We start from the raw sequence: 23,095 nt of genomic DNA, 5'->3' as shown, positions 1-23,095 counted from the left end.
TGATCCTACAATGCTAAGAGGCACTTAAGTTCCCCCTGGGGATGCAGCCGAACGGGCATCTGAATGGTCTCCTCTTTTGAGGGGGAACCCACCCTTGTTTGTCTTTGTGCCACCAACTCAGGGTGGAACACACGGAGGAAAAAAATTATTGGTTGCCGTTTATTCTGTCAACTGACTTCTTGAGCCAACATCTAAGAGATTAGGTTTTCCTCAAAACACTGCCAGGTAGATTAGACTTGTCAACATGGGTGGAAGTTCCTTTAAGCCTACAGTTTTAGATTGCATGATAAAGAATTTTAAGAAGGGATTCTTAGGAGATTACGGCATCAAGATGACCCTCAGGAAGCTTAATAACTTATGTGAGCTTGATTGACCATCCTTTGACATTGGATGGCTGCCAGAGGACACTCGACCTGCCCACTGTCTAAGCAGTGCACCAGGTAGTCACTGGGACTCCAGGACATCCAGATCAGTTTCCATAAACAGACTCCTGGCTTCTAATAGCACAGACCCTGGCCCCATGGGCAAGACTTTGCACAAATATACAGGGAGAGAGTATTTGTGGCCCAACCACTCAGATTAAAAAAGAAGCAGCAAAGAAACCTGTTTCCAGGGAAATCCAGTGGAACACCCAATATTGCCCCCACCATACATTCCCCTGACTCCACAAGCCCTGGCACAGCTAGCGCCAGGCCCATTGCCAGACAGTCCACCTCCCTCCGTGTCCCCCCACATCAGCTCATGAGCAAGACTCCACCCCTGAGCCAGTAGGGAAGCGGCTCTGCTCAGTCGAACAATCTGACCAGCTGGCCACGGCCCGTCTAGCCATGCCGCCATGAGAAACTCAAGTCCTCAACAAGTGAATGAGGATGCTTAGTCCAGCCTGGTCGCTCCATCTTCTATTACCAGCCCTTCAGCACTACTGATCTCCTAAACTGCAAACACTATAACCCAGTGTACTCTGATAAACCACAGGCTATGATTGACCTCCTGGAGTCCATTTTCCACACTAATCAGCCTACATGGGACGACTGTTATCAGCTCCTTATGTGTCTCTCCACCACTGAGGAAAGGCAATGCATTTTGACAGAAGCCCGAAAATGGCTCCGAAGACAAGCCCCCGCAGAGGGCTTAGATATAGAAGGATGGGCATGAGAAGTGATGCCAGAGAGGAGACTTAATTGGGATTTCAATACCAGAGAAGGACAAGAAACCCTGGGTTGCTACCGTGATCCCCTTCTACATGGACTTCAAGTGGGAGCCAAAAAGCCCACCAATATGTCCAAAATTACAATGATAATCCAAAAAGTGGATGAGACCCCCACGGATTTCTGTGAAAGACTGTGTGAAGTGTTCCAGATATGGACCCCGTTTGACCCTGAGACAGCTAAGAATCAACGAATAATTAACACTGCCATTATGGCTCAATCCTGTGCAGACATCCAATGAAAGCTCCAAAAGCTGGAAGGCTTGGCTGGGATGAATGCCACACACCTTCTGGAGGTAGCAAATAAAGTCTTTGTGAACTGAGACCATGAAGCCCAACAAGAAGCAGATAAAAGAATGAAACAGAAAGCAACCCTGCTAGCAGTGGCATTGAGGAGCTCAGATCCAGTGAAACAGACCATTCCCCTCATGGAAAGGGGAAACTAAGAGGAGACCACCTCTATGCCACAACCAGTGCGCCCATTGCAATGAGACCGGACACTGGAAGAACGAGTGCCCCCATCGCAGAGCAACATCTAAAGGATCCAAGAAGTTCAGTTGACCCAACAAAGAAATGTACCAGCCTGAGCCTGCCCTCCAAAACCTTATCGGCCTGGCTGGAATCAGAGTAGGGAATACCCAGCTCCTTGATCCTGGGCCCCCGGGAGCCCACGGTCACAATGAAATTAGGGTGCCAATCAATGACTTTTATGGTGGATACCAGAACTGAACACTGGTAATCACACCTGTGACTCCCCTCACAGGCCAAACAGCAACTGTTGTTGGGGCCACAGGGAACATAGCAGCCTGCTCATTTTGCAAGGCCCGTTCACATCAGGTAGAGGACCATCTGGTGACTCATGAATTTCTCTACTTACCATAATGCTCCGTTCCCCTGCTGGGTAGAGACTCACTGACAAAAGTGAGGGTACCCCCAGAAAGCCTGCAAGCCTGACCTTGGCTTGCAGAGACAGTTGGCTCTGATGATGGCCATGCCCGTGCCCAGGGAAGATGAATGGCATCTCTATTGCTCAAGGAGGGAACAAATAAATCCCCCCAGACTGCTAAAAGAATTTCCTGATGTCTGGGCAGCAGGGGCCCAGGTTTGGCCAGAAACTATATGCCTATTGTAGTGGGCCTGAGGCCAGGAGCCACTCCTGTTAGAAACAATATCCAGTACCACAGGAGGCACGCCTGGGAATTCAGGGCCACATCCAGTGCCTACGAGATGCCGAGATCCTAATCGAATGTCAGTCTCCCTGGAACACTCCGTTCTTACCAGTCAAAAAGTCTGGAGGGAACGAGTACCGCCCCGCCCACTGTTGACCTTTGTGCTGTCAACAACTCAGTGATCACCATCCATCCAGTGGTCCCAAATCGCTACAGTCTTCTGAGTCTTACTGGCTCAGACAAGCTGGTTCACTTGCCTGGATCTCAAGGATTCATTCTTCTGCCTCCGACCAACCAACCAACCAGCCCTTTTTTGCCTTTGAATGGGAAGATCCACACACCAGGAGAAAGACACAGCTGACTTGGATCCGAATACCACAAGGCTTCAAAAACTCACCTACCCTGTTTGGTGAAGCCCTGGCTGTGGACCTTGCTGCATTTCCCTGAGAAACTTTCCGCTGCATCCCACTCCAGTACGTGGATGAGCTGTTGCTAGCCAGTCCCACCCACGGGACTGCTGGAGGCACCAAAGCCCTACTTTCTGTACTCTCCACAACAGGGTACAAGGTATCATGAAAAAAGGGCATCGGGCGCTCGGACATGAGCAGCTGAACACCAAGAAAGAAGTCAGTGAGTTCCTCGGGGCTTCTGGATTCTGCCAGGTCTAGATACTGGGTTTCTCTGAAATTGCCAACAGCAGGGTCTGATAAGGACCCCCTGGAGTGGGGACCTGAACAGGAAAAGGCCTTTAAGGAGATAAAGAGTCTTGACCAGTGCTCCAGCATTAGGGCTGCCGGTTGTGACACGGGTCTTTAACCTCTTTGTACATGAAAAAAAATCACACTGCACTGGGGGGTCCTCACACAAACAGTTGGGCCATGGCAGCGCCCAGTCGCATACTTATCCAAACCACTGGATCCAGTGGCCGCAGGATGGCCGTTATGCCTCCAGGCATTAGCTGCCACTGTGATTTTGGTCAGAGAAGCAGATAAGCTTACTCTAGTACACAACATAAATGTAAAGGTTCCGCATGCTGTTACTGCCCTGATGAACAGTCAGGGGCATAAGTGGTTGACCGATTAACTCCAGGATGACTCACTATGAAGAACTACTTTGCAAAAACCCACGGGTCCAACTCGAGACTGTGCAGACACTGAACCCCACCACCTTTTTACCTACAGAAATGGGAACCGCCGATCGTAACTGTGAGGAGCTCAGAGATGAGATTTCCTCGAGCAGGCTACACCTGATGGACACTCCCCTCCAGAACCCAGAACTGGAACAGTGCACCGACGGAAGCAGTTTCATTCAAGACGGGCAGCACAAAGCAGGCTCTGCCAGAGCAACAACTGGCGAGATAGTGAAGGCCCAGGCCTTGCCACAGGGTGGTCAGCACTGCGGGCTGAGCTGTGGGCACTCGCCCCGGCACTAAGGCACGCCGAAGGGAAAGGAGTCACCTGATTCAAGGTATGCCTCTGCTACTTTACATGTACATGGAGCCATTTATAAAGAAAGGGGACTATTGACAGCGGGAGGAAAGGAGATTAAAAACAAAAAAGAAATCCTCAGCTGTTAGAAGCAGTCTGGAAGCCTTCCCAAGTGGCAGTCGTCCATTGTAAAGACCATCAGCGAGGAACTGATCCAATCAGCAAGGGAAATCGGTTGGCTGACCAGGCAGACAAGGAGGCACTAACCCATCCGAGCCCCACAGTAGGCCCTGAGTCAATCTTTAAGGTCCTCTTGGCACCAGAATTGCCTCCATCCCCAAGATATACCAAGGAAGACGATCAGTGGGCTCTGAATGAGGGAGGAATAAAAGAAAAGGAGGGCTGGTGGGAGCTCCCAGGTCAAAGACTCTTTGTCTCCAGCAATATAGAAATCCAGCTGGAAAAACAACCTCAGGAGAAAACTCGTTTAGGAAAAACTGCGCTGGAGAGCTTACTGAGCCACTACTATTTATTTCCTAAGCTCCCAACCCTGTGTGCCTAGATCAGTGCTAGATGTGTGACTTGTGTGCAAAACAACGCCAGGCAACAACCAAGACCCAACCCAGGGGTGCTGACAGTTGGGACACTGCCCTTTGAAGGTCTAGAAGTGGACTTTACTGAAGTTAAGCCTTATAAGGGCTCTAAGTATTTCCTTGTGGTAGTCTACTACCCCACGTGCACTGAACGGGCACAAGAAGTGGCAAAGCCCCTGTGAAGAGACATGATCCCGAGACTTGGGCTGCCTCTCTCCATAGGGTCTGACAATAGGCCAGCTTTTGTGTCTCAGATAATCCAAACTTTATCCAGGACACTGGAAATCAAATGGAAGCTTCACACCGCTTACAGGCCACAGAGCTCAGGGAAAGTTGAACGCTTGAATTGTACCCTCAGGACTACATTACTTAAACTCTGTCAGGAGACCAGTTATCTTGGATTGACATGTACTCCAAGCCCGATGCACCATGAGTCCTCAGGCTATTCTCCCTTTGACATCTTATATGGGAGAAAACCCCCAGTGGTAGGAAAATTCAAGGGAAACCCCCAACAACTAGCTGACCTGGAGATGTCCCGACACCTCCAGATCCTGGGAGTAGTCTTCCACCAATTGCCCGAGAAACCTTAGAAAGGACACCCATTCCTTTGGGCAATTGGGTTCATGCCTATCAGCCAGGAGATGAGGTATGGGTTAAAGTTTGGAAAAAAGAACCAAGTCAGCCAGTTGGGACAGGCCCTCACACGGTTGTCCTGGCAACCCCTACTGCTGTTAAAGTTACAGGCATCATCCCTTGGATCCACCACACCAGAGTCAAGAAGGCAGCGGCATCCTGTGATGAAAACACTTGGAAAACAGTTCGGGACCCTGAAAATACCCTCAAGGTCTGGTTCCAAAAACAATAGCCCTCACCCACAAAAGACATTGAGCCCTGCTCTAGTCACTCTAGAAGCTGACTAGTCCATGCAAGGCAGAAACCTGAGGCTTCTTCAGCCTTGCTCCAGCCACACTCCAGCAGTTTGGTCAATGCACAGCAGAAGCTTAAGGATCTGGCTATCAAAATATCAATGGATATTTATTGTCAATCCTGGCCTCTATCCCTGATTGGTATTATTGCTGTGCTCTTTGCTACAGGACTGGCTTCAGTCACAGCCTAGGACTGGGATTTGGGTCAGAAGCTGAGGTTAGCGCTCTGTTATCTCACCGTAGTGGGAAGCCTCATTCTTATTAGATGTCTCTTACAATCAATTCTCCCTACTAACTAAATTGCTCCACGGTATAGCTGACCCCCATTCACAATAGGCTCAGTTGCTATAGCCGTGACAACCCAAAGATGTGGAGAAAACCTTTTGCTAATGTTCAGTTACCTGTTATGTGCAGGCTGCTTTGGAGCCTTTTGGTGTCCCTTGCTGTAACAGATGGTGCCGTTCCTTATCCATCATGCACCTGTCAACATTACAGTCAACCCTTGGAAAATCGCTTACTCAACCATCAGCTAGAACAATGTATAGATAGCCAATCCCATAGGCCAATCACCTACTGCCTTCATAACCATGCGATGTATATCCAGGGCCCTGGTGCCAAAAATGTTTTCCAGTTATGCCCCCCGCTGCTGCTACCTTTCCCTCACCAGAGGATCCAAACCCTGGGCGGTATTCTGACACCATGGCATTGCCACCATGCCCCTGCACCTACATCTACCCCCAAATGCCACGCAGATGTTACAAGTCAGAACAGGTGTCTGTCTGCCAAATAAACGGGAAAACCTACTGGACAGGGACAGTAATGCAGATAAATGAAATTATAGATCAACTTTGCCCTAAAAATCAGGCTCTGCCTGTTAGCAGTATGACCCAGGTTACAGAGTTAACTCCCCCTTAGACCCTTGTCTGTACCAGGTTCTCAACACAACTCATCACCTTCTTAATGACACCAACCCCCAGCTGACCAGGGATTGCTGGTTTTGCTTGTCCTTAGGAGCTCCATGGTATTTAGCTACAGTTCAGTTCAGTTCAGTCGCTCAGTCGTGTCCGACTCTCCGCGACCCCATGAATCACAGCATGCCAGGCCTCCCTGTCCATCACCAACTCCCGGAGTACACTCAAACTCATGTCCACAGAGTCGGTGATGCCATCCAGCCATCTCATTCTCCGTCATCCCCTTCTCCTCCCGCCCCCAACCTTTCCCAGCATCAGAGTCTTTTCCAGTGAGTCAACTCGTCGCATGAGGTGGCCAAAGTATTGGAGTTTCAGCTTTAGCATCAGTCCCTCCAATGAACATCCAGGATTGATCTCCTTTAGAATGGACTGGTTGGATCTCCTTGCAGTATAAGGGACTCTCAAGAGTCTTCTCCAACACCACAGTTCAAAAGCATCGATTCTTCGGCGATCAGCTTTCTTCACAGTCCAACTCTCACATCCATACATGACCACGGGAAAAACCATTGCCTTGACTAGACGGACCTTGGTCGGCAAAGTAATGTCTCTGCTTTTTAATATACTATCAAGGTTGGTCATAACTTTCCTTCCAAGGAGCAAGCGTCTTTTAATTTCATGGCTGCAATCAGCATCTGCAGTGATTTTGGAGCCCAAAAAAACAAAGTCTGACACTGTTTCCATTGTTTTTCCATCTATTTCCCATGAAGTGATGGGACCAGATGCCATGATCTTTGTTTTCTGAATGTTGAGCTTCAAGCCAACCTTTTCACTCTCCTCTTTCACTTTCATCAAGAGGCTTTTGAGTTCCTCTTCACTTTCTGCCATAAGGGTAGTGTCATCTGCATATCTAAGGTTATTGATATTTCTCCCAGCAATTTAGCTACACAGTACCATTAAATAATGCAACAGCCATGGGAACTCCTGTTGATCCACCCTTACAAGGACCAGTCTTAAGGGCAATGGAGTTAACTCAAAAGTTTCCAGAATGCTTTACAAATGATGAAGGAATTGAACCTGTAGGCAGTTTAGCCAGGGACCAATGTAATCATGGATGAGTGGCCAACTCGTCCTCCCACAAACGCAATATGGTGCCGCCCCCATCAAGGCCTTTTTTTTGTGGGACAGATGCTTACTTTTGTCTACCAATCAATTGGATGGGTATCTGCACCTTAGCTTTCCTCATTCCCCAGATGAATATTGTCCCTAACAACCAGACTCTCATCGTACTTCTGACAGCACATCCATGATCAAAAAGAGCCATCCAGTTTATACTCCAACTAGTTGGTTTGGAAATTATGGCTGGGATAGGTATGGGAATAGGAGGAATTGCTTCATCAATCACCTTCTACCATACACTGTACAAGGACTTCACAGACGACATTGAGAGAGTAGCCACATCTTTAGTGGCTTTACAGGACCAACTAGATTCCCTGGCTGAGGTGGTTTTACAGAATAGGAGAGGGCTTGACCTACTGACAGCTGAACAGGGAGGACTCTGCCTCTTCTTGAATGAAGAATGCTGCTTTTATGCAAACCAATCAGGAATAGTCAGAGACATGGCCCAACAGCTAAGGGAATGAATCATAAAAAGGAGACAGGAACTAGAGAATTCCTGGGCTAACTTGAACAATATCTGGAGCTGGGCATCATGGCTTCTCCCTTTAACCAGTCCTCTCTTCATCCTATTTGTGGCGCTCTTGTTTGGCCCTTGTATTCTCAATGCAATTACACAGTTCATAGCCTCTTGGAAAGAATCCATAAAGTTACAAATGGCAATAGCTCAATATAGCCCCCTAAACAATGGAGAGCTCTGAATATCCTACCAAACATGCGATGATGCTTTGTACAATGAGTGGTAGAAGCATCAAAAGTGGGCAGTGAAGAGGAAAAGTTAAAATGTTACCTTTTTCTCCTCCCATCTTTGTAACTCAGCTTGCTCCTTGCAAAGTCTACATCATGTAGGTCTCAGAAAGTGGGGACTCACAGTACCAGGAACTGGAGCTTATCTCTCTCACCCTTGTCCTGCTCTTTGCAATTGCCCTAGCCCCTGCAAACCTACTTAATCATGCCTGTCCGTGTAGAAAAACTCTAACCCCTTTGTTCAGGGCTCAGACCTTGGAGTGTTAAAACCTCTGGGCCCGCTGACGTAATAAACCTGAGTTCTCCAACTCTCTGAGTGTGGTGCTTGGTTTCTCGAGTACTGGTTTCTACAAACAAAACCACACAAATAGAATTTATATGACAAAGCCTGCAGTCACAAGGAATGACTTTGCAGATTATCTGAGAATCAATACTGCAGTGAAAACTTACAAATGTAGTGAATGCAGTAAAGTATATGAAGTTTTTGGCCTTCAGAAAAGTCAAACTGGAGGAAAACTGTGGTAGATGTGGCAAAGCCTTGATTCTGTATTCAGACCTAACTAATCCTCAGGTAATTCTGAATTGAAATCTTACCCTCATGATGCATGTGGTAAGGCTTTTGGAAGGCATTCAGTTTTTTTACAAAACATGAGAAAATATATACTGGTGAGAATCCATATATTCAGAGCACAGTCAATCACTCCAGTGGAGGAAATCATATAATGTGTGTGGCCATGATTTCAGTTAATGGGCTAATCATTCCCATCATCAGAGAATTCATAATACAGAGAAACATTAAAAATAAGAGTGTGGCAAATCTTTCAGGCGGCATACAGGCCTAAAAAGACCTCAGGTGACCCATAATCCAGAGACCTTTCAAATGTAATCAATGTGGCCAGGTTTTTTGTTTACACCTTAGGCTTCTTGAGAATATTCACACTAGATAAAAATTGTATCAATGTAATAAGTGTGTCAGGGTTTTTAGGCAACAATCTGAAGTCAGGCTTCAGTAAAGAAGTCATTTTGGAGAGAAAGCTTACAAGTGACATGAGTATGTAAAACCTTTACTCGGGGGTCACATCTCACCAACCATCGGATCATCCATACTACAGAGAAGCTTACCAGTGCAGAATATGTGGAAAGGCTTTTAGGTGCTCCCTGTATCTCAGTGTTCAGCAAATACTTTGTACTTAGAAATGCAACTATTATGGCAGTTGTCACAATTACTGCTCACTCTTTAGGCATCTAAGTATATATATCCTGGAGATAAACCACACTCATACAATATTTGTGGAAAGAATTTTACCCAAATATCATAGTTGGGAAAGATTCTGGAGCAATGCTTTACAAATGCAATGGAGGTGGAGAAAGTTTCAGCTTGAGTTGAAGTATTAGACAACAAGACTCCATAGTAAAGAGGAGTCTTGGAATTGGATGGGGAAGGGCTTTCTGAAGGCTTCAGAGTACACTAGACTTCAGAATATGTCTTTCAGAGAAACCACACAGAAGTAATGTGCATGCTAAAGTTTTAACCCAAAGATCAAAACGATGGAGCATGAGAGGTTTTATATGGAAGGCAAGCTTACACAGGTAATGAATTTTTTCATGAGATATTCACACGTTGGGCATAATGAGTTGATTTATGCAGATCAGAAACTACAGATACACTGAATTTGCAAACGCATTTAAGAAAACGCATTTCCTCAGGATCCCCCCCAAGATTCATATTGGGGAGAATCCTTAGAATTGTAATGACTTTTGTAAAATTTTGGGACAGTTCTTATAACAGATCACACGAGATGATTCATTTTAGGAATAAATAAATCTTTAATTTTCCAGCAATTAACCTACTGTGTTCTGGCAGTATAATTATGTTAAGTATGTTGAAACTTCATGACCAGTGGAAATGACCCCGAATCTTCAGTATGTATTTAATTACTTGCCCTTTCTTGAGAAGGCGGCATTATTTTTTATCCCATTTCCACAAGGTTTGAAAACTTAGAGAATTTCACGATGGCTTCTGCAAAGAAATCAGTAAGATGTGGGGCAGATTTCATTAGATGTGGTTCATTAATATCCATCTTTCATGGGTAAACAGGGACACTAAAATATCAAATTCAATGGAGTGTGAATTAAGATCAGTGAGGGACAGTGAACCATGTCAAACCATGACATGACTCAGCATGCTCATTATGTTCAGGATGCCCTTCTGTAGACAGGCCACCGTGGTTATAGGGCTGAGTGCTGTATCATCTGACCATGTAAAGAGCAAACTGTACATTAAGGGAGTTCGGCTTTTCATGGGAGGAGAGCTGACAGCTTACTGGAGACTGATTACATGGGAGAAACTGTACCACGTAAATGTTGGTCATTTTCTCCTTTGACTGGCAATTGCTGTTGCATATAAATGATCAATGGAAACTTATTGGAAATTGGAGAAAGCATTTTCTTGAAAGAAACTGAGTCAAAAGAATGAGAAAAGTATGAGTGTGTATCTGCTTCATCATTAACTGCTTCCAATTATGTTGTGCCTCTGTTTTGTTCAGAATGTAGCTTAAGTCTTGTGCACTAATAAAATTTTTATCATTTTTCCATAACCCTGAATAGATTTAAGTGATATCTCTTTTTGAACTTGGAGCATTCAGAAATAAATTATTTATTTTTTATTATTCATTTATTATTTGTCGAATAGTTGTGGCTCACGGGATAATTTCACAGCATGTAGGAATTTCCCAGACCAGGGATCTCTCCCATGTCTCCTCCTTGGCAGACGGAATCCTTACCACTGAGCCACCAGGGAAGCCCCAGAAGTAGTTTAGAATCCACACTATATGATGGGAATTCTTTTTGCTTGATAAACTAGAAATTTCAAATATTCAGTCCCCAACATGTTGGTTCTTCTTACTTTGCAGTCGCCAAAAGAACAAAATGAAACCAAACCCAAAGTTTGGTTTGAATATTGAGACAGATGAAGGCATCTGCTGAAACGTTATGGAAAGGTTTGTTAACTGCTGAAGCTTCCCAGTGGGAGCACAGTAGACTTCCAAGCTGTTGGGAAAAAAAAATTGACTAATGAGGAATGGTGACATTCTCATAGTGTTCAAAGATGATTACTGGATGGCAAGGAGGGGAGGGTTCCTGCTCTGGTGAACTACTAGTTGGTATCAAAGGAAGGTGGCCTTAGTCTTTTGTCTCAGCCTGCCCAGATAGGCAGCACAGGAAGCGGTTGTTTTTAAAGTCTAAAGGAGTCAGGAGTCAAACGTGGAAAAACCACAGTGAAACTGTGTAAGAAAACACTGAGTGTTTACTCATGCTATGAATTTATTACATTCCCTTACGGTACACATATGTTCCATTGTTCATATGGTTGTTGAAGATGGTAGTAGCTTACTATTTATCTATCTTACTAAATAGATAGATTACTATTTACTATCTTTTGCCTAAGGTATTTTTACAGTAGCCTAGTGAACATTATATATCTATACAAAAAAAATCTTGATGACCCAGAAAACCGTGATGGTGTGATCACTCACCTAGAGCCAGACATCCTGGAATGCAAAGTAAAGTGGGCCTTAGGAAGCATCACTATGAACAAAGTGATGGTGGAGGTGATGGAATTCCAGTTGAGCTATTTCAAATCCTGAAAGATGATGCTGTGGAAGTGCTGCACTCAATATGCCAGCAAATTTGGAAAACTCAGCAGTGGCCACAGGACTGGAAAAGGGCAGTTTTCATTCCAACACCAAAGAAAGGCAATACCAAAGAACGCTCAAACTCCTGCAAAATTTCTCTCATCTCACACGCTAGAAAAGAAATGCTCAAAATTCTCGAAGTTAGGCTTCAACGGTATGTGAACTATGAACTTCTAGATGTTTAAGCTGGATTTAGCAAAGGCAGAGGAACCAGAGATCAAATTGCCAACATCTGTTGGATCCAGGAAAAAGCAAGACAGTTCCAGAAAAACATCTACTTTTGCTTTATTGACAATGCCAAAGCCTTTGACTGTGTGGATCACAACAAACTGGAAAATTCTTCAAGAGATGAGAATACCAAACCACCTGACCTGCTTCCTGAGATATCTGTACGCAGGTCAAGAAGCAACAGTTAGAACTGGACAAGGAATAATAGACTGGTTCCAAATCAGCAAAGAAGCACATCAAGGCTGCATATTGTCACCCTGCTCATTTAATGTATATGCAGATACACCATGCAAAATGCCAGGCTGGATGAAGCACAAGCCAGAATCAAGATAGCTGGGAGAAATATCAATAACCTCTGCTATGCAGATGACACCACCCTTATGACAGAAAGTGAAGAAGAACTAAAGAGTCTCTTGATGAACATGAAAGAGGAGAGTGAAAAAGTTGGCTTAAAGCTCAACATTCAGAAAACTAAGATCATGGCCTCCAGTCCCATCACTTCATGGCAAATAGATGGGGAAACAGTGGAAACAGTGGCTGACTTTATTTTTCTGGGCTCCAGAATCACTGCAGGTGGTGACTACAGTCATGAAATTGAAAGATGTTTCCTCCTTGGAAGAAAAGTTATGGCCAACCTAGATAGCATATTAAAAAGCAGAGACAGTACTTTGCCAACAAAGTTCTGTTTAGTCAAAACTATAGTTTTTCCAGTGGTCATGTATGGATGTGAGCGTTGGACTATAAAGAAAGCTGAGCGGCAAAGAATTGATGCTTTTGAACTGTGGTGTTGGAGAAGACTCTTGAGAGTCCCTTGGACTGCAAGGAGCTCCAACCAGTCTATCCTAATGGAAATAAGTCCTGAATATTCATTGGATGGACTGATACTGAAACTGAAACTCCAATACTTTGGCCACTTGATGCGAAGAACTGACTCATTTGAAAAGACCCTGATGCTGGGAAAGATTGAAGACTGGAGGAGAAGGGAACGACAGAGGTCGGATGGCATTAGCGACTCTATGCACATGAGTTTGAGTCAGCTCTGGGAGTTGGTGATGGACAGGGAAGCCTGGCATTCTGCAGTCCATGGGGTCGCAAAGAATCGGAGACAATTAAGTAACTGAACTGAACTGAATGAACATTATATGTTTGGAAATGTTTATTAGATAATAAATACAAAATAGAAGTCTAGTTTTCCAGAGGATACTAAAGTGTTGATGTCACATTATAGAAATAAGTAATATGTTCCTTGATTCATTATCAGTTGAAATAAATTCCCTTTCTTATTTATTTTTACAATTTTATGATGGTTTTGCTGTACAGGAACATGAATGGGCCATAGGCATACATATGTTCCCTCCCTCCTGAACCCACCTCCCTCCCTACCCTATCCCTCCAGGTCTTCACAGACCAGTGGCTCTGAGTGCTCTGTGTCATACATCAAACTCCCTCTGGCTATTTTGCATATGTTAATATACATATTCCAGCGCTATTCTCTCAAATCATGCCACCCTACTTCTTTTGTTTTTTTCAATAGTTTTTCCTTCAGTTCAGTTCAGTTCAGTTGCTCAGTCATGTCCGACTCTTTGCGACCCCATGAATCACAACACGCTAGGCCTCCCTGTCTATCACCAACTGCCAGAAACTACCTAAACCCATGTCCATTGAGTCGGTGATGCCATCCAACCATCTCATCCTCTGTCGTCCCCTTCTCCTCCTGCCTTCAATCTTTTCCAGCATCAGGGTCTTCTCAAATGAGTCAGCTCTTCGCATCAGGTGGCCAAAGTATTTGAGTTTCAGCTTCAACATCAGTCCTTCCAATGAGCACCCAGGACTGATTTCCTTTAGGATGGACTGGTTGGACCTCCTTGCAGTCCAAGGGACTCTCAAGAGTCTTCTCCAAAACCACAGTTCAAAAGCATCAATTCTTTGCCACTCAGTTTTCTTTATAGTCCAATGCTCACATCCATACATGACTACTGCAAAAATCATAGCCTTGACTAGACGGACCTTTGTTGACAAAGTAATGTCTCTGCTTTTTAATATCCTGTCTAGGTTGGTCATAACTTTCCTTCCAAGGAGTAAGCGTCTTTCAATTTCATGGCTCACAATCACCATCTGCAGTGATTTGGGAGCCCCCCAAAATAAAGTCAGCCACTTTTTCCACTGTTTCCCCATCTACTTGCCATAAAGTGGTGGGACCAGAGGCCATGATCTTAGTTTTCTGAATGGTCATAGCAAACACCCTCTTCCAACAACACAAGAGAAGACTCTACACATGGACATCACCAGATGGTCAACACTGAAATCAGATTGATTATATTCTTTGCAGCCGAAGATGGAGAAGATCTATACAGTCAGCAAAAACAAGACCAGGAGCTGGCTGTGACTCAGGTCATGAACCCCTTATTGCCAAATTCAGACTTAAATTGAAGAAAGTGGGAAAACCACTAGAGCCTTCAGATATTTCCTAAATCAAATCCCTGCTAACATCTACTGGATCATGGAGAAAGCAAGAGAGTTCTAGAAAACCATCTATTTCTGCTTCATTGACTATGCCAAAGCCTTTGTCTGTGTGGATCACAATAAACTGTGGAAAATTCTGAAAGACATGGAAATACCAGACCACCTGACCTGCCTCTTGAGAAACCTGTATGCAGGTCAGGAAGCAACAGCCGGAACTGTACATGGAACAACAGACTGGTTCCAAATAGGAAAAGGAGTACATCAAGGTTGTATATTGTCACCTTTCTTATTTAACTTATATGCAGAGTACATCATGAGGAACGCTAGGCTGGAAGAAGCACGAGCTGGAATCAAGATTGCTGGGGGAAATATCAATAACCTCAGATATGCAGATGACACCACCATTATGGCAGAAAGTGAAAAGGAACTAATAAGGCTCTTGATGAAAGTGAAAGAGGAGAGTGAAAAGATTGGCTTGAAGCTCAACATTCAGAAAACAAAGATCATGGCATCTGGTCCCATCACTTCATGGGAAATAGATGGGCAAACAGTGGAAACAGTGTCAGACTTTATTTTTTTGGGCTCCAAAATCACTGCGGATGCTGATTGCAGCCATGAAATTAAAAGACACTTACTCCTTGGAAGGAAAGTTATGACCAACCTAGACAATATATTAAAAAACAGAGACATTACTTTGCCAACCAAGGTCCATCTAGTCAAGGCTATGGTTTTTCCAGGGGTCATGTATGGATGTGAGAGTTGGACTGTGAAGAAAGCTGATCGCCGAAGAATTGATGCTTTTAAACTGTGGTGTTGGAGAAGACTCTTGAGAGTCCCTTGGACTGCAAGGAGATCCAACCAATCCATTCTAAAGGAGATCAATCCTGGGTGTTCATTGGAAGGACTGATGCTAAAGCTGAAACTCCAATACTTTGGCCACCTCATGCGACGAGTTGACTCACTGGAAAAGACTCTGATGCTGGGAAGGATTGGGGTCAGGAGGAGAAGGGGACGACAGAGAATGAGATGGCTGGATGGCATCACCGACTCTGTGGACATGAGTTTGAGTGAACTCCGGGAGTTGGTGATGGACAGGGAGACCTGGCATGCTGTGATTCATGGGATCGCAAAGAGTCGGACATGACTGAGCGACTGAACTGAACTGAACTGAACTGATGACTATATAGTGGAAGTGAGAAATAGATTTAAGGGACTAGATTTGATAGAGTGCCTGATGAACTATGGATGGAGGTTCATGACATTGTACAGGAGACAGGAATCAAGACCATCCCCAAGGAAAAAAAATGCAAAAAAGCCAAATGGCTGTCTGAGAAGGCCTGACAAATAGCTGTGAGAAGAAGAGAAGCAAAAAGCAAAGGAGAAAAGGAAAGATATACCCATTTGAATGCAGAGTTCCAAAGAGTAGCAAGGAGAGATAAGAAAGCCTTCCTCAGCAATCAATGCAAAGAAATAGAGGAAAACAATAGAATGGGAAAGACTAGAGATCTCTTCAAGAAAATTAGAGATACCAAGGGAACATTTCATGCAAAGATGGGCTCAATAAAGGACAGAAATGGTCTGGACCTAACAGCAGCAGAAGATATTAAGAAGAGGTGACAAGAATACACAGAACAAATGTAGAAAAAAGATCTTCACAACCAAGATAATCATGATGGTGTGATCACTGACACTCACTTAGAGCCAGACATCCTACAATGTCAAGTCAAGTGGGCCTTAGGAAGCATCACTATGAACAAAGCAAGTGGAGGTTATGGAATTCCAGCTGAGCTATTTTTCAAATCCTGAAAGATGATACTGTGAAAGTGCTGCACTCAATATGCCAGCAAATTTGGAAAATTCAGCAGTGGCCACAGGACTGGAAATGGTCAGCTTTCATTCCAATCCCAAAGAAAGGCAATGCCAAAGAATGCTCAAACTACCGCACCACTGCACTCATCTCACATGCTAGTAAAGTCATGTTCAAAATTCTCCAAGCCAAGCTTCAGCAATTCATGAACCGTGAACTTCCAGATGGTCAAGCTGGTTTTAGAAAAGGCAGAAGAACCAGAGATCAAATTGCCAACGTCCACTGGATCATTGAAAAAGCAAGAGGGTTTCAGAAAAACATCTATTTTTGCTTTATTGCCTATGCTAAAGCCTTTGACTGTGTGGATCACAATAAAATGTGAATAATTCTGAAGGAGATGGGAATACCAGACCACCTGACTTGCCTCTTGAGAAACCTGTATGCAGGTCAGGAAGCAACAGTCAGAACTGGAAATGGAACAACAGACTGGTTCCAAATAGGAAAAGGAGTTTGTCAAGGCTGTATATTGCCACCCTGCTTGTTTGACTTATATACAGAGAACATCATGAGAAATGCTGGGCTGAAGGAAGCACAAGCTGGAATCAAGATTGCTGGGAGAAATATCAATAACCTCATATATGCAGATGACACCACCCTTACAGCAGAAAGTGAAGAAGAACTAAAGAGCCTCTTGATGAAAATCAAAGAGGAGAGTGAAAAAAAGTTTTTCCTTACCTTTATTTTTTCTGTCCACATGTTATTGAGAGAGTCAGTTCCTAGGCAGGTTGATAAGTCTGGGGTCCACCAGGAGAAAGGGATCTGGGGTTCTCAAGGAGGAGATAGGGGTCTGGAATTCTCAAGGAGGAGGAAAGGACAAACTTTTTTTTCTCCTCTCTGCTTTCCTTAGTCTTAGTCACACAAAACAGTTTGTTTTTTTTTTCTTCAAGCTTGGAACTAATGATTATATAACTCAGTTTAAACTCTCTACTAGGGTGTTCATTGGAAGGACTGATGCTAAAGCTGAAACTCCAATACTTTGGCCACCTCATGAGACGAGTTGACTCACTGGAAAAGACTCAGATGCTGGGAGGGATTGGGGGCAGGAGGAGAAGGGGACGACAGAGAATGAGATGGCTGGATGGCGTCACCGACTTGATGGACATGAGTTTGAGTGAACTCCGGGAGTTGGTGATGGACAGGGAGGCCTGGCGTGCTGTGATTCATGGGGTCGCAAAGAGCCGGACAGGACTGAGCGACTGAACTGAACTGAGGGATTATATAACAACAATGTATCCTGCTTGAAGAGAGTTTCTTCTTCCTGAAAGCCTTCTGACTAATCCTGATATCTTGCAATGTATATTATGGGAGTGGGTCTGGTAGGAGCTTTCTATTGTTATGTTCTAATCCTATTATCCTAAAATGTAAATTGTGGGTGTGGGTCTGGTGAAATTGTCACGAACTTTATTTTTGATTTATTGTAATAACTAATTTAAAACAACCAGTTTCCCCCTCAGTCATTCTCTCCCATCAGGAATATTCCATAAACTTCTTAATCCTTCTCCATCAGAAGGCAGACAGACTGAAAACCACAATCACAGAAAACTAACCAATCTGATCACATGGACCACAGCCTTGTCTAACTAAATGAAACTATGAGTCATCCTGTGTAGGGCCACCCAAGACTGACGGGTCATGGTGGAGAGTTCTGACAAAACGTGGTCCAATGGATAAAGGAATGGCAAACCACTTCTGTATTCTTGCCTTGAGAACCTCATGAACCATATGGAAAGGCAAAAAGATAGGACACTGAAAGTTGAACTCCCCAGGTCGGTGGTACCCATGAAGATCAGTGGAGAACTAACTCCAGAAAGAATGAAGAGATGGAACCAAAGCAAATACAACACAGTTGTGGACATGACTGGTGATGGAAGTAAAATCCGAGGCTGTAAAGAGCAATATTGCATAGGAACCTGGAATGAATCAAGGAATGAACCTGGAGTGAGTCCATGAATCAAGGCAAATTGGAAGTGGTCAAACGGGAGATGGCAAGAGTGAGCATTGACAGTTTAGGTATCAGTGAACTAAAAGAGACTGGGATGGTGAAATTAACTCAGATGACCATTATATCTACTACTGTGGGCAAGAGTCCCTGAGAAGAAATGGAGTAGCCATCTTAGTCAACAAAAGACTTCAAAATGCAGTACTTGGATGCAGTCTCAAAAACGACAGAATGACCTCTGTTCATTTCCAAGGCAACCCTTCAATATCACAGTAATCCAAGTCTGTGCCCTGGCGAATAATGTTGAAGAAGCTGAAGTTGAACAGTTCTATGAAGACCTAAAAGACTTTCTAGAATTAACACCCAGAAAAGTTGTCCTTTTCATTATAGGGGACTAGAATGCAAAAGCAGGAAGTCAAGAAATACCTGGAGTAACAGGCAAATTTGGCCTTGGAGTACAGAATAAAGCAGGGTGAAGACTAACAGAGTTTTGCCAAGAGAACACACTGGTCATAGCAAACACCCTCTTCTAACAACACAAGAGAAAACTCTACACATGGACATCACCAGATGGTCAATGCCAAAATCAGATTGATTATATTATTTGCAGCCAAAGATGGAGAAGCTCTATACAGTCAGCCAAATCAAGACTGGTAGCTGACTGTGGCTCAGATTAAGAATTCCTTATTGCCAAATTCAGACTGAAATTGAAAAAAGTAGGAAAAACCATTAGAGCCTTCAGGTATGACCTAAATAAAATCCCTTATGATTATACAGTGAAAGTGAGAAATAGTTTTAAGGGACTAGATCTAATAGACAGAGTGCCTGAAGAATTATGGATGGAGGTTCATGACATTGAACTGGAGGCAGGGATTAGGACTATCCCCAAGAAAAAGAAATGCAAAAAGCCAAAATGGTTGTCTGAGGAGGCCTTATAAACAGTTATTAAGAGAAGCAAAAGGCAAAGAAGAAAAGGAAAGATATACCCGTTTGAATGCAGAGCTCGAAAGAATAACAAGATAAGGAAGTCATCCTCAGTGATCAATGCAAAGAAATAGAGGAAAACAATAGAATGGGAAAGACTAGAGATCTTTTCAAGAAAATTAGAGATACCAAGGAATATTTTCATGCAAAAATGGACACAATAAAGACAGAAATGATATGGACCTAACAGAAGCAGAAGATATTAAGAGGTGGCAAGAATATACAGAAGTATACAAAAAAGATCTTCATGATCCAGATAACCACGATGGTGTGATCACTCACCTAGAGCCAGACATCCTGGAATGTAAAGTCACGTGGGCCGTAGGAAGCATCACTACAAACAAAGCTAGTGGAGATGATGGAATTCCAGTTGAGGTATTGCAAATTCTAAAAGATGATGCTGTGAAAGTGCTGCACTCAATATGCCAACAAATTTGGAAAACTCAGCAGTGACAACAGGACTTGGAAAGGTCCGTTTTCATTCCAGTCCCAAAGAAAGGCAATGCCAAAGAATGCCGAAAACTACCGCATAATTTCTCTCTTCTCACATACTAGCAAAGTAATGCTCAAAATTCTCCAAGCCAGGCTTCAACAGTACGTGAACTGTGAACATCCAGATGTTCAAGCTGGATTTAGAAAAGGCAGAGGAACCAGAGATCAAATTGCCAACATCTGTTGGATCCAGGAAAAAGCAAGACAGTTCCAGAAAAACATCTACTTTTGCTTTATTGACAATGCTAAAGCCTTTGACTGTGTTGGTCACAACAAACTGGAAAATTCTTCAAGAGATGGGAATACCAAACCACCTGACCTGCCTCCTGAGAAATCTGTATGCAGGTCAAGAAGCAACAGTTAGAACTGGACATGGAACAACAGACTGTTCCAAATTGGGAAAGTACATCAAGGTTGCATATTGTCACCCTGCTCATTTAACGTTTGTGCCGAGTATATCATGTGAAATGACAGGCTGGATGAAGCACAAGCTGGAATCAAGATTGCCGGGAGAAATATCACTACCCTCAGATATGCAGATAACACCATCCTTATAACAGAAAACGTAGAAGAACTAAAGAGTCTCTTGATGAAAGTGAAAGAGGAGAGTGAAAAAGTTGGCTTAAAACTCAACATTCAGAAAACTAAGATCATGGCATCTGGTCCCATCACTTCATCTCAAATACATGGGGAAACAATGGAGTTAGTGACAGACTTTATGTTTTTGGACTCCAAAATCACTGCAGATGATGACTGCAGCCATGAAATTAAAAGACGCTTGCTCCTTGGAAGAAAAGCTATGACCAACCTAGACAGCTTATTAAGAAGCAGAAGCATTATTTTGCCAACAAAATCTGTCTAGTCAAAGCTATGGTTTTTTAGTAGTCATGTATGGATGTGAGAACTGGACTGTAAAGAAAGCTGAGTGTCGAAGAATTGATGGTTTTGAACTGTGGTGTTGGAGAAGACTCTTGAGAGTCCCTTGGACTGCAAGGAGATCCAACCAGTCCATCCTAAAGGAAATCAGCCCTGAGTATTCATTTGAAGGACTGATGCTGAAGCTGAAACTCCAATATTTTGGCCACCTGATGAGAAGAGCTGACTCATTTGAAAAGACCCTGATGCTGGGAAAGACTGAAGGTGGGAGGAGAAGGGGACTACAGAGGATGAACTGGTTGGATGGCATCACCGACTTGATGCACATGAGTTTGGGTAAGCTCCAGTAGCTGGTGATGGACAGGGAAGCCTGGCGTTCTGCAGACCATGGGTTCGCAAAGAATTGGACACAACTGAGTGACTGAACTGTACTGAAAAAGTAAATAATTTCCTTGCTAAAGACTATCAAGGGGGACACTCTCTGCCCCCTTCCGATGTCTATGTCAGAGGCTTTCTCTGTCCCTGTTTATACTTTAATAAAACTCTGCTGCACAAAAGCTCTTGAGTGAATAAGCCTGGTCCCTTTTCTCAAAGCTAAATCTTCTTCAGAGATCAAGAATCCGACACCGTTCACGGTAAGCTATCATCCTGCGGGCTCGTCCGGGATCTTCAGTACAAGGTAAGAACGCTCTGAGCTTTAGACTGTCTGCTTTCTCAGTATACATATTTTCTGCCTTACCTTACTAACTCTACGGTGTGCTTGTGTGAATGAATGACACACCCTGCGCAAAGCAAGATATGAGCCCTGCTCTGTGGTTTCGCGATGCCTCGTAATGACTGAAGGCAGCCCAAAAAAGGGGAGCCTTGTCAGGGGTTTGTACCGACCTGCCAATGCCAACAGACACCCAACATCCCTGGGAGGGGAGCTGCCAGAGATGGGCAAAGTGTGTGGACTGAACTTTCCTTTCTCGGTCTTTTCCTGGTCTCTTTGATCATTTTGTAATTGCGTGGGGAATTAGAACGACTAACATAATCTGTTGGATCATAGACTTTCAAGGGACTTGTGATCCATGCTGTTACTATGTACTTTTACTTAGACCTCAAGTATGGAAGCACCTAGCCTTGCTAGGAGCCGAAAGTTACTAGGAGCACGTATGGAGCAAGGTGGAGCTCTAGCTCCAGAAACGTCTCTCAGGCTATAGGTCGTTCTCTTGCCTGCCTCCCTAAGGGGCTAGCGAGCTGAAAATGAGTCTTTGTCATGCCTGTGCCTCCTGTCTATATGGATAGAAGCACTGCTGATGACCATGAGGTGTTTGAGGACGCAGATCGGTAATTGCAGGATCTGTTCAGATTGGAAGTAAAGTGGGCTTCTTTCCTTGGGAGTGGTAACTGTTAGTGGATCAGAGGAGGCTCTCTGGTGGCTTTTGTCTCAACTCCCTAGATACTCCTTTTGTGGAATCTGGGAATGAACTGGAAGGATTGGCCCTAGTAGCTTGAGGACAAAAATCACTCTTTCCTCGCTGGCAAACCCTCCACCGCCTCTTTTGCTGTCACATATTCTGGCGTGGTGACACTCAGAAGGGGTATCTTGGTTGTTCATCCCCTTATGACTCACCGCTTCTACTGAGGTCAGGACTGTACTCAGGAATATGCCCGGGCACACGTAAGATGGATGCTTCCCCTAGTAGTCCTAGCTTGGGAAACATTCTGGGAGACTACTCTGGCAAATCAAAGAAAGGTCTTGGTGGTAAGGAACTGAAAATCAATCTGGGATGCCATCAGGCCTACCCCTGGTGCATCTCCAGTCCGCCTCGGTGGTAGAACTGGGAGGGACAAGTAAGACGCTGCGTCAGTAAGGGACAGACTAAGTCCGACCAGGGAAGGAAAGCTTCAGTGGAGAGTCTGTCTACACTCCCATCTAGAGCAGGGAGGGACGCTTCCGGTGGAAAGAAGCCACGGCTGTGGATGCTGCTTTTTTTCTCTCTCACAGATGGGAGCTAACATTTCCATAACCATTCCTTTAAAATGTATTTCAAGAAGTGGGACAAGTTTGATCCCCAGAGTTTAAATAGACATGCCTGATCTTCATGGTATCCTTTGGAAGACTGGGGACGCTGGCCTGTTGAAGGGGCTCTTAATTACGATACTGTTTTACTAGACCGGTTCCATGGAAAACAAGAGAAATGGGTAGAAGTGCCATATGTGTTGCTCTTTATTTCTCTGTGAGACATTCCAGACTTGTGTCCTAAGGGTGCAGATTTGGGTGTAAAACCTTCAGCTCCCTCCTGTCCTCTTACTTTGCCCCTGTATCTGGGACTCCCAACTGAACAAGCTGAGAGTCAGGGCACCCTTCCAGGAGGGGTTGCCTCAGTCTCAGTAGAAATTCAAATAGTACCAATTG

This window comes from Moschus berezovskii, chromosome 22 (genome assembly GCF_049115385.1).
Source record: "Moschus berezovskii isolate FMDL1 chromosome 22, NW_MosBer_1.0, whole genome shotgun sequence".
Taxonomy (NCBI): domain Eukaryota; kingdom Metazoa; phylum Chordata; class Mammalia; order Artiodactyla; family Moschidae; genus Moschus; species Moschus berezovskii.
Note: the sequence above shows the minus strand (reverse complement) of the source record.